Genomic DNA, 13,476 nt, shown 5'->3' on the forward strand with positions numbered 1-13,476 from the left:
GTTTGCTACCTGCTTTTATGAGATTTTATTCAAATATGACTTGTTTCAGAAAAGCAACTTCAAAATGAAACACTCCATTTTTTCTTAATCCTAAAAGTAGTATCTCTATTTAAAGTAACACTGGGGGCTCCCTGAATGCTATAGTTTATAAATACCCTTTAAGATGACAAGTCAAATGACTTCAGGATTGTAAGTTATCTCCCACAGTTGTTCAACTGTTAAAATGGAAAGCGGTAAGAATAGAATAAAAATATCCATGGTGAAAATGTTACATGTGCAATGGAATAAACATAAGGAACAAGGCACATGAGCGTCCTAACATTAATCTTTACACTTAAATTTACCCTTTACCCTTTAAAAAGGTCAATTTTATGAACTTCTCTGTTGATGAGCAATTTGAGGTCTGTCATACTGTTCAAAGGTCCACACTGGTCAGAAATGCAGCCTTCCTCTCTGTACTTGTGATCTGTCCCATGCTTATTGCAATAATATTCTGCTAGTTCAGGCATTTATAATAATACCATGCAATGCTCCCTAATTATAAAGAGCTTTTTAGAAAATATACACAAGGCAAAAAATATCAGCATTACATTTGTGAACAGAACAAATCCCTGAGACAATCAAACACACCAAATAACTATTTGGTAATCAAACAGACTGTTCCTAAACTAGACAGTAGTTCAAACGTACTGTAAGATAAGACCATACAGAGAGTTACAAAAAGAATGTGTTGACTGTATGTCAGTTTTCTGTCCTCTTCACCAGGCTTCGTACCTTGCTACTCTAAAAAAACACTGTTGTTTGTTAACCAATTCAAAGATAAAATATAATCAGCTGAGATCTCACTGTCTAGAAAAATGGCTGAAACATTTTATTAAGTCTGCCTGGGCTCTCGGATATCTTTAATGCAGAAGAAAGCCTTACTGACTCTTAAGAGTTTGGAGTTGCACTAAAAAGGGCATTCTTTACTTCACGAGAGATTGACTTTTCCAGTTTACACTGTCTACAGCCCCTTGGAATACAATACCTCAATTTTAATTTTTTTATTTTCAAGATTGCACACCAACCAATGACCTTGTTTTAGTGTATTGATATACAGCTACTTCTGCATAGACACAAAAATAACTTGCAAGACATTTGAAATAGATTACCACCATAAATTAGAAAATCCCAGAATACCAAATGCTAATTCAAATATGTTCATGGATGAGGAATAAATATTCAGGGTGAGAGCTGACAGAGGCAGGGAATTGCAGGCTCTTCATTTCAGAATGCTGTGACTGTATCCAAGTTTTCTCCATTCCCTGTCTGAGCCTGGTAGGAAGTATCTTGCTGCCCTTCAAGAGACAGTTCATAACGTGAGGCTAAGTTCAACATATGCACTGAAGTACACCTGTCTAAGAAAGAACGTTACTTTTTGGCTGACATTTTATGAGAGTATGTTTAAACCTTTTGGATTCTCCAACTGGATATTTATCTAAGATAAGAGGGGTCTTTTCCACTTTCCCCCACATACACTTCATTCCAAGTTTCACTTTCTTATTGAGGAAATACATGTCAATCATGTCCTTGGACAGATTTTCCTATAATGCTATTTAGGTAAGCAGCCAAAATAAGAGCGTACTCTTCTATACCCTGCCTCTGAAGCATGCTATTCATAATAAACACTTTGTTAATATAAACGAGTCAAAAAAGTAACAAAGCAAAGTGTTTTATACCGCAAGTGCCGTACTAATCAGATTTGACAACAACATATACAATGTATGTGTCAGAAGCTGAGAATTTCCAAGCAATTTTGAATAAGTAGAGAAAGAACAATAGATGCTATGCCTTAGCAAACAGAATTCAGTATTTCTGAGAAGCTGATCTGCTCAAAAATGGTCAGTGAACACCATCTGCTTAGATTTACGAAGTACGTGAGCGTTTTCTCTTTTTCTACAACTCATTTAATACTTTATGTGGAGCTCTTGCACCCCAGAACAAGCAAAGCTAATTAATTGCTTCAACAGGGGTCCCTCAAGACATACAGAAAAAGTAAGGCAGATTGTACCAGCACAATTTTCTCTTGAGTATTTCAGGTATAATTTTCCTATAGAGATGTTCACTGGCTTAAGAAATCAACCTGTGAAGGTGGGATAGATAAGTATTTGAAGAGAAGCTTGCAGCTCTCACCTTACATCCAAAATGCGTCCCACAAACTCAACACAGGAGAGGGTACATTCTCTTTTCCCTATAGTAAGGCTTTTAAAGCTTTATCTCTCATGCTAAAAAACACTTGTGATAATACTGCTGCATCAGTGTGGAACAAGAAAGTATTAACAAGTGAAGGACACCTTTAAACTCCCTCGCTGAAAGCTGAGAAAACTTGGCAAACTACAGGCAACTGAATGTTCTTGCACTGTACAAAAGAGCAAGTTCAACTGCAGGATCTGCCATACTTACTCTTGCCTAAAACAGGAGAGTAGATCTAGGCACTTGTTTTTGAGATGGTACAAAGTGAAGAAAGGGACAAGTGGCACAGCAGAACTGCAGAGTAACACCAGCTATTATTGCATTTTTCTCTGGCTTGTTTCTCCACCCACCTCCTCGACTGAACTTACTGTATTCACTTTATCAATCTCCCTTCAACTCTCATCAGCTTTCAGGAGCTGTTTTGTTTTCTTAATGCTGAAAACAAGCTGAAGGTTAAAAAAACACACCGAAAACAACAACAACAACTTTGGAGGTTACATTTTTCCTCAGTGGTGCTAATACGGGTATTATGTGACATGCCAGCAAGAATGACACAGAGCTATCAAAACTGGGTCAGCTCAGAATTAGCAGTTCTTAGGTTGTTCACAATGTAAAAATCCACCTGGCTGCACTCACAGACAACTTTAACAGAACTGCATTTTGGGCATAAACAGATCCACAGGCAAAACTCTTATGAATAATTGAAAGGTGACTGTAGCTCCATACTTACTCAAAAAAATAAAGGTAGAGATGGCTTTATGTTACAAGTTGCTGAAGAAAAGCTGACATAGGTTTATATATAAAGCGATGAACAAAGGCTGTATTTCCATCCTCCCATCATTATGAAGCTAGCATTTTTTCAACTGAGTGCAAGAGTTCATTTTTACCAATGAGTAACAAAGGAAATTAATTACTGAGTCACTTTTGCACAGGATGCAGCATACCCTGCAGTTTGCAAAGGCTATATTTATGTCAGGTATTTATTTCACACATTTAACCATGGATGCAATGACTTCACTTAAATAAAGGTATTTTAAACACACACGTCTCATTGTGCTGGTGCCCAGGTGACCTATTTTCCAACATGGAGGCAAACTGACAGAATGCTATGTACAAGGACCTCTAGAAGCCTCCACATGAAAACTCCTATTCCGTGCTATTTCTCCTTCTGATTTATACAAGAAATAGCATTCATTTATCCATGAAAAGAAACTAAAAAGAATGCTTCAAAATACTTAGAAATGATTAGCTTGGATAGTCTGATTTGATAGAAATTTCAGTATTCTTCTGTATCTTAAAGTTTAATTAAAGATTTGCACAAAAACACTTTTGCTATCAGAAGAGCAGGAAAAAAAATTCAGAAGTAAACAAGGGCAATCTCCTAAATGACTCCCTAGTATCTTGGTGCTGCAAAACCCAAGCCAAAATATACAGTAACTAGTAAACCTGTCAGAGCTGTCTAAATAGTTCACACATTTTTAAATAACTCTTGATAATTCTGACTACAACTAGTTAATGAATTAAAAAAATATTATCAGAGGAAAAGACAGGAATGAAAAGACTAATCCATTTCTTCAGGAGTTACAGTTTATTAAAGGTAAAAAAATAGAGTGATCCAGGCAATTTCAGATCAACTGCTCTCACTTAGATACTTAGAGAGATACTAAGTTAACAACACAGCTGAGAAGCCGTTAAAGCAGTCAACAAGAATTACTCCATATACAAACAAGCAAAAAAGAAGGCGTATTTCTTTTTAAAAGTAATTAACCTGCAGTAAGGAAAAAAATAGGAGCATACATCTTAACTCTTGTAATGCTTTTGAAACTTTCCTATATAAGATTTAAAAACAAACTGCTAAAATATGTCCTATATGCAGTACCAATAACTGCACATTTAATAAAAAAGTCACACCAAAAGGCAAATATTAGAAAAATCTCATTATATGAGATTTATACATCCTTAGCACTTTCATGGAATACCTGTGCTAATCCTTCAGATGACTCAGTGAAAATACCCTGAGAGGAGTGGCAGATGCTATAGCAGACAGAATCAGGGTTCACAGAGGAACTCAGACTGAAAAATGGTAGGAAACTATCAACCCGTCAAATTCACCAGGGATGTATGATACTCGATGAGCCAAATATACAAATGCAAAAAATAGAAATACTAAACAAATATTATAGAGAAAAAGAAGAGTGTTCCAATAAGAATCTAAGCAGCTGGAAGTTATTTGCAATAGTCTCAGAGAAAATAAATCTATGCCTGGGATGTATTTGCAAGATGTTTATAATATATAGCACAATTAATCTCTTTTACTTAACAATGAGAAGGCCTTGGTTTGAGGTAACATGCTAAGAAATACATGGATACTGAGAGAAGAGCAACACGAATGATCAAAGTTTCAAAAAGCCTAAATCACAAGTCAGCAAATATCAAATTGGGGTGATGGAATATATCCCAGTTAAAAACAGCTAAAGAAACCTCAGTAAAATTCCCCTGGTCCTTTGCTTCTGCCCTTACTTCCTCAGAAGTTACTTTTTTCTTGATATCACAAGAATGCCTTATTGCTATTTTTAACTGATAGGGACAGAAAACAAGTTAGGGTTACAAAAGTAGATATGCAATGTTTGGTAACTGTAAAGAGGCTAGACAATTCCAGTATTTTCTCCCCTCACCTCTTCCATGCAAACTCCATAACAAAAGTTGAATTGAGCTCCTGGAGCTGAGGAAGTGGAAAACGTCATGTGATGGCTCAGGAAGAATCACACTGAAGACAAATTACTAAAGAATCACAGGAAGTTGGTCTGACCTCAAAAGTTTGTAAGCCACTCTTTTCATGAGAAGAAATCTGTTACATGCAGAAAAACAAAAACAAAAGCAGAACTACCACCTACAACAAACCAACCAAAGATACAGTTAAGATACAGGATACAGAGTATCTACAAAGGTTATGCCACCTCCTTCCTTTCCCTGCGCTTAAAAAAAGAACCGACCAACAAAGAAGCAAGCAGAGGTGTATAGGAAAACACATTAAATGCTCTTCAGACTTCAAGTGTGACTCTTTTGAGTAAGTTACAGACTTTCTATTAAACTTTTATTACTTTTCGTTCCTGTAAGAAAACTAATATACCAAATGTTACCAGAGTGTTGATTTTGTAGTTTACCAACTATAAAAGTAAACTCTGAAAAAGAACACACTACCCGAGAACTAAGTTAACAACTTGGGAATGACAACCACTAAGCATGAAAAAGGTAACGCACTATTAAAAAAAATACTAGCGTCAAGCTGTTTTTATAATGGATACATTTTTTTCTGCAATTTACAAGAGCCTGGGCTTTTATATATATGTATATAGAGAGAGAGAATAATATTTAACCATGCATGTTGTTATATGAACTGGGACAATGCATTATATAAAAATGGAATTATTCTGTTTTAGATTTAAGCAGTACAGTGGCTACTGTATAAATAAAATCTAAATTCAATCTGTAAATAAAGCTCACATTTCATTTGCTAAGACTGTAGTTCCACAAGTACATATCTGTTTTCTGCGGGACTGCAACCACTTTTTTTTTTTAAACCAAAAACATGTAAGAGTCATATGTTTAAGGAGAACTACTTGAGGTATGTTGTATAGCTTTTATGTAGCTACATATATTTCACAACATAAACTCATAGGAACATATGAGCTAAAATGAACAGAACAGCAAACTTTATGTCAGGAGTAGAACTCTTTGATTGCACTTGATGCCTTCAGATTACACTGAAGCAACCCAAGAAGGCAATATTTGCATTCTGAAGTGTATTTTTGCTTACTAGACTATATCCTGCCCTCTGTCTGCTGAGGCATTTAAGAGATCCACAGGGAAGCGTTTTTTTGTTTGTTCTAATGCCTGTTACCAGACTTCATGCGGTTGTGTATAGCCATGTGAAGAACAGATCTAATATGGATGACCAAACCAAGACTGAGCATCTGAGCAACAGAAACTGATAGCAATAGCCCCATCTCAGCACTGGCCCACAGATGACTGCTTTGGCTTACTTTAGCTTTGTTACTATGTACCACATCAAGGAGATGGATTAACAAGCATAAAGCAGAAACATTTCTGTTACAACCATGATTGTTTCGTTTTCCTAATGGAAATCTCTTATTACCTAATCTGCTCATCTTCAAACAGATCTCAGCAACACCCTGAGGGAAAGGACATTTGTTTTGAGATATGATTAAGCAACATATCCTCAAGGTCTCAAGAGTGATCTGAAGACGCAATCATACTGTGCTGGATATTCAATTCACAAAAACTGCTTGCATACATAGTGACAGAGGTAAATCTAGTCCCCAGGCTTGTCTGTCAAACCCTGCAGTGATTACTGCTGTGTAACGGTATCCCAGCACACTGCTGCAAGAGAGAGCTTCTTATCGTAGGCATTAGCATCGTTCAATGACATCTTTAAGATAGATAGGCCTTCAGAGCAACAGGAAAGAATGATACAAGGACCTTATGTGTTTACTTACCTCACCCTAGGTTTACAGTATATTCAAGGGAAACAAAAAGTAGGACATATCTGACTAGCCTACAGACATCTGATTTAGGACAAGATAAATCATGCTATCTACCTCACAACGTATTTCTACTCTTTCTTAATTGATCACGAAAGACGACTAGGCAGGCTAGATCAGAAATCTTTAGTCAAATGACTAAAAGACTGTCTTAAACCAATGCAGCAGGCAAAGCATATGCAAACCAGATGTATGTAAAGCCTCAGACATAATAAATGAAGCACATCCTCATAGTGTGGTAATTTGATGAAAGGGGGAATTATTCATCTTTCGTGATAGCATGAGTTTTTTCGATTGCTGTCTGTGACATACTAGGAGAATTTTGCACCAGTGCATTACAGAGTTATAATTATATTTGAAAGATTTTTTTCTTCTTGGAAAAAACAACAAACAAAACCAAGCAAGAACCAAACATTTCTATGACTTTCAAGCTCTGCACACTGTCAGTACACAATATTGCACTTCACAGACTGCAATGACCATTATAATGTATACAGACTTCTTTGATCTACGCTGACACAAGCATGGAATTTGTGTAGGTCAAAAGGTGAACTCAGGTCTTGAAAAGTTACATTCTGAATTTGAAGCTGATCTACCAAGGCAGGGATTTAACACCTGCTAGCCCAGTAATGGATGTAGTATTCTATCAATAACATTTGTTCTCCTGAAAGTAGGCAGCAACTTCAACAGCACTGGGAGGCCACATCCACCACCACGGTAAAGTCATGAAAGAAATGTCTGAGTGAGGTACTGGAGGGGATTAGCAAGAAACAGGTATGTTCTGGACAACAACCTCTGTGTGTCTGTAGGCTTCTGTCAGTGTCCTGGTTCCAGTTAGGACAGAGTTAATTTTCCCTCATAGTAGCTGGTAGGGTGCTATGTTTTGGATTAGGATGAGAAGAGCGCTGATAACATGCTGATGTTTTAATTGCTGCAGAGCAGTGTTTACACCAGGCCAAGGACTTTTCGGCTTCTCGCTCTGTCCTGCCAGCGAGCAGGCTGGGGGTGCAGCAGGAGCTGGGAGGGGACAGACCCAGGACAGCTGACCCAAACTGGCCAAAGGGGTATTCCATACCATCTGACGTCATGCTAAACAATATATAGGGGTGGCTGGCTGGGGTGGGGGGCCGGCTGCTCGGGAATAGGCTGGGCATCGGTCAGCGGGTGGTGAGCAATTGCATTGTGCATCACTTGTTTCTTACACATTATTATTATTAATACTATTATCATTATCACTATTATTATTATTATTGTTATTATTATATTCCTGTCTTAATAAACTGTCTTTATCTCAACTCACCGGCTTCACTTTCCCGTTTCTCTCCCCCATCCCAGAGAGGGAGGGGGGAGGGTGAGCGAATGGCTGTGTGGTGTTTAGCTGCCAGCCGGGTTAAACCACAACAGTCAGTGAGGCTATAATCTTAGAAATACCCAATCTGGCCAGATACCGAACAGAACTTCATGATCAGCTCATGGTTTTCAACATCAAGTACTAAATGGCTTCAATATAAAGATGGCTGCCAGTTAGAAGCTGCAACCAAGAAGAGCCTCTTTTCTTTTAATGTTCCCATTTCCTCTTACGGAAGTCTAAATCTTGACTGGTCTGATGAAATGTGGGCAGCAATGGATAAGACATGCTGTTCAGGGTAATGCGTATTCTTATTTTTCCCTCCTCTTGGGAATGGGAGAGTGCAAGTCTATCTGCTAGGCAAGCCCCACTCTGGGTTTCTTCCCAGAAAGGTTCTTCTCTTCAGAAAGCAGAGCCAGGAGAACCCTTTTAGAAGTTCCTCAGGAACAGAAGCAAATTCAGAAACAGAATGCACTGAGAAAGGTTCAGGATGAGATCTCATCTTGGTCTGGTTTTAAAATTTTTTTAACATCATGTAGTAGTAAATGTCTCCATTACAAACAGAAGCCACGAGTCTTCTTACATAGACACATTTCAAACAGGAGACAATTACCATTCTCCATTTGAGGTAGTACAACAAAAAAGAAGCATGTTGCTCTACCTTGTCAGTGCTTGAGCAGTGCTGAATAAAGATCAACAAGGACTGAAAGCAAGTGCAACAAATCAAAAATATCTTCACTGAAGGACTCTTAATGCTTAGATCTTTGATGCTTAGAGTATACCTGCAGCAGAAGGGATGTGCAATGTACATGAATGTTGCGAAAAACTGCAAGGATCAGAACAGTGATATTTTATCACAAGGCAAACATAATAGTGCAACACAAAGTTTTACTCTGAAAATCCTCATAAAGCTGTGCTACCATTTATGAAACATCACAGTGAGATACTGACTAATTTTCAAAACCAGAATTGCATAACAAAGTGCTCTTTTTTTTTTTTTCTTTCAAGAAAAAGTGGCTACAGCCAGACAGAGGATGCATGGTAACAGCTTAAAACCATCGGGTCTAAGACACAGTGACATCCAAGATCATATTGTAATGGTCTTGAGCATCACATAGTATCATGTATGGAAAGAAAAGACTGGGTATCCTTTAGTAAAAGTCAAAAGGAATTAGACTGCTGTACACAGTGCTACCAAAAGCAATGTCTCCATGATTATAATGATTTCTGAACATCTACTGTACAACTTTCATAAATATAAAAAAAAAATCAATCCTAAAATTGGGATTGATCATGAAACTGGGAAGCTTTAAAAGTGACGCTTTACAAAAGGTCTTCTTAAAAACAAAACACATCCAAAAAAAGCAGATGTTTGGAAAAAATCATCAGCATTAATGGAAAAAAAAAAAGCTTTTTAAATGATAGAAAGTGCATTGAATTCCAGGTTTTTTTCCTTCATTTACTTTGTAAATTTAAAAGTCAGTAATAGTTTCATTTGGGGAAGAACCATACAGATAGCTTTTCACGTTTATGCATACATATGAAACAAAAATTTCCCCCTCACTAAGCTTGTATACGGGCTGTGGGCACCTGTGGGTGAAGGTGTGTGTCTGTGTTGTTGCCAAAGCGCAGGGCGATGCTGGGGCTGCCCAGTGCAGGCTCCTCTGGCCCTACCAAAGGTCACGGCTGGGCCCAGTAGCCAAGATGGTGGTGACTCGCCTCGGGGACAGTCTGGGGAAGGGAGAGGCTGAGAGGAGCTGCAAGGGCCAGCCCCAGCCCCTTGCCCCAGCCCCAGCCCCCTGCCCTGCTCAGGAGGAAGAGGAGTGGGGAATGGAGGGGGAGATTGGGCCTGGAAAGGGAGAAGGAAAGGTGTTGTTTTAACAAAGATGTCTTTGTTTTTTCTCCACCCAAATCTGTTTTAATTGTCATTATATTAGATTAACTTTCCTCAAGTTGAATCTATTTGCCTACCAGTTACTGTCACCGGCAAATCATCTCCCTGTTTTATCTCATCCAGCTAAGGTTTTCCTCCCGTCTTCTCCCCTAGCACTACCGAGAAGGGTGAGTGTGCACACAGGCAGGGGGGTATCTGGCTGCTAGCCCAGGTTCAGCCAGCCCAGCTCCCTAACCTAACCCTCAGTTCAGGATAATGCTTCACTGTCACGCTGCTGACCTGCATACCTGTAGCACAGGGAAGAATCTACACAAGGGTATGAAATAACTTCTGAACAATTATTCTTGCTTTTAAAAGGTGTTGAGCATTTTTTACATTTTGTTATGTAAAACAACTTGTAAGAAACAAGCAAAAACCTCTTAATGATTATAGTTAAAGATTTTACCTGATCCCAGTGAAGGCAAAATAAGAATTTCAATCCTTGACTAGCTGGAGATTACAACATCAGCATTTAAAAAACATTTTGCTGTATGTGGACACTAGTACACTCAGTTCTGCAAATGTACTAATAAATATTATGAAATATCATGGACTGCAAAACTATGTGCAACTTACAGAACTGAATATAAACAGTTATTGGTTAATAAAGCACTTGCAGTTTTATCCCCTTTGGATACACTGTAGCAAAAGATTGTTTAACACAATTAACTTTAATAGCTTCAAGGGAAGTTTGGCTTATCATCATTCCTTATCAGAATATCAACCCTATCTCCCAATGAGATTGAGGACCAGTTCCAGCTGGGGAAACAAACACAAAAGTAGGAAATTAGCCTGTTTGTATCATTTGTTACCTTCTGTCTATTTTGATAAACAGAAGTGTGTGTCAATGCTGCTGTGTGCTAGGGCTGGTCCTTTGTGAAGTTAAACCACGAATACAACTCTTGGCGTAGTTTTGGCACCTGCCAACTAGCACTCTCCCGGTATCTCCTCTAAGCAGTTTTGCAGTTGGCACAGACCAGAAATCATTTCCAGCCTGCACGTGGATATTCTGCCCAGACCATAGAGCAATTAAGTGCTATGGACTCAGTTCTTTTGTGCCTGTGAACATCAATGCCAGAGAATGGTTGTGAACACATTTGACCTATTAGAACAAGCAAAGCATTCAAAGCAACATAGATCTATTAATTTTTTTCTCTGTATGTTATTTAAGAGCATGTGATTCTCCATGGGGTAGTGGTTTTTGTTAACCAGCAGTACGGGGATATGTTTGACACAGCTTGCTAATGTAAGATAACATGAGAACAGTCTTTCAAGTCCAAGACCAAGGAAAACAAAAAGCTTTGGAGCACCAGCCCCAGTGTCTTACAGCAATTATTCCATTTTCAACCCGATCAATGTGCACACGTGCTCAACAAAAGAACCGTAAATACCCACGGCATAAAAAAAATGCAAAGTCTTTACATGAGCTTGTAAGAGTTCTAATTGAAAGTTAGAATGAAACAGTTGAAATGTCACTTACGTTAAATAACCTCTCAAAGCGCCTTAAGCAGAGGACTGTTAAGTGTCTAAAGCAACATCTATTTTTAGAGGAGCTATGCCAGAGCACTGCAAATCAGTAAAGACTCATCTCTGTTCTGTGCAAATTGTCAGAAAATCTAATGAAGAACATGCATGCCTGTTCTATGGTACACTGGGAGACAGCAAGCACAATTTTTAAAGGGACATCACATCACAAATCATTTGTGCTTTCAAAGTCAACGAGATTGAAGATGAACACTGATATTCATAAAAAATACCTGCATTTCCTATAAGGCTTTCAACAAGGTCTCTCAGAAAATGCTCTTATGGAGGCTAAAAAGTCATGGAATATGAGAGGAAGTCCTTGCAAGTATGAAAATAAAAGACAGTTTTGAACTGTCTGTACAACATTCTGGAAAAAGGAGTGAACAGTAAGATGAGTCTCCTTACAATGCTAAATTATTCTGGTAAAGATGAAGACCAACTGCAAAGAACTGCAGAACTTCAACAAAGCATCAAGCAATGTACTTGCCAAAAGATGGAAGAAATGTCTAAAAATTAAGAGATTCATACGGGGGAAAAAGAAAATTAACGTCACATGGGCTTTAAGCTAACCTTTACTACTCAGGAACATAATCTTGAGATTATATATTCATGTAAACATCATTTCAGTGCTCAGTAGAGGTTTAAAAAGTCAATCAAGCATTAGGATTTATTATGAGGGCATTTTTATGCTAATGTATAGTCCAAAGTCTCCCTGAAAGCTGAACACAATTTCTAATTCTGCCTACCCGTTACAAGAAGGATAACAGAAATGGAAGAAAAGTCCAGAAAATCACAATGAAGATATCAAACCTAAAGAAAGCTTCTATTTTAGAAACAATTAAGTAGCCATGGACTTAACAGGACAGGATAAAAGTTTATAAAGTCAAGGCTTGCTGAAGATCATCAATAGTGTGATCGTTTACTAACTCTTCTAACCAAAAAAAAAAAAAAAAGTAGGATGGGATTAAGAAACTATCATGTAACAGTAAACAAACACAAGGCTGTGTTTTTCACAGAACACATAGTTCAGCTATGGGTCTTTCTGCTACAGGATACCGAGAACACCAGAATTTTGTAATAAGAAAAGCAACAAGACATATTCATGGACCTTTTCTGGTCCACTGAGAACAGCTTGGAGGAGGTAAGTAAAATACACCACATCTGGAACCCAGAAGTCCTTTAACTGTAAACTGCTGGAGGGTGGGAAAGTATACCAGGAGAAGCATCTTAAAAGCTTGTCCTGCTCTTACATACTACTTTGCTGGCCACCTTCCTCCTGGCTGGCCACCTTCAGAGAGAAGATACTTTGCTAGTTGCATATTTGGACTGATCTTGTGTTCCTGTTATTGCAAATTATCCAGAAGTCCAACTAGCCCTGGTGGTCTATTTAGAAGAATAATATTTTTATCATACAAACTTTTATTTTGGAAATTGTCTGTAAAGCATTTAGAGACACTGTATAAACCCAAAACAAATTAATTTGATTATGTACTCTACCCTACCAACATTATACAAACATTTGCCTGTAAACTGAGTCAGCCCAGTGGCAAGACAACTGAATTCACAATTATTAATTTATATTGCTACGGATATCAAGTAATTTTTATTTTAAATGAAATTGGAAAGCAATTATTTGTATTGGCTACTACAAAGATAAGGGAAACCACAGCAAGCTTACCTGCTTCTGGACAGCACTTGTTAACTTTCTTTTAGAACATCGTTACACCTCCTTAACCAACACAGTGTTTTTCCCTCATAACTGATTTCAAAGCAAACACTAATTCCCAGAAAACACAAAATGTGATAATCATAATAAGAAAAAGCATTTCTAGAATTATTTGACATTACTGTATTCTTTATTATAATTCAAATCAGAA

General features: G+C 37.8%; 1 protein-coding gene across 1 annotated transcript in view; it reads right to left on the reverse strand.

Moving 5' to 3' along the window:
• The window catches only part of RETREG1 (reticulophagy regulator 1), a 65,227-nt gene that overhangs the window by 36,773 nt on the left and 14,978 nt on the right, over window positions 1–13,476 (reverse strand). The window lies entirely within an intron of this gene.

The sequence above is a fragment of the Anser cygnoides genome, chromosome 2, assembly GCF_040182565.1.
Source record: "Anser cygnoides isolate HZ-2024a breed goose chromosome 2, Taihu_goose_T2T_genome, whole genome shotgun sequence".
Taxonomy (NCBI): Eukaryota; Metazoa; Chordata; class Aves; order Anseriformes; family Anatidae; genus Anser; species Anser cygnoides.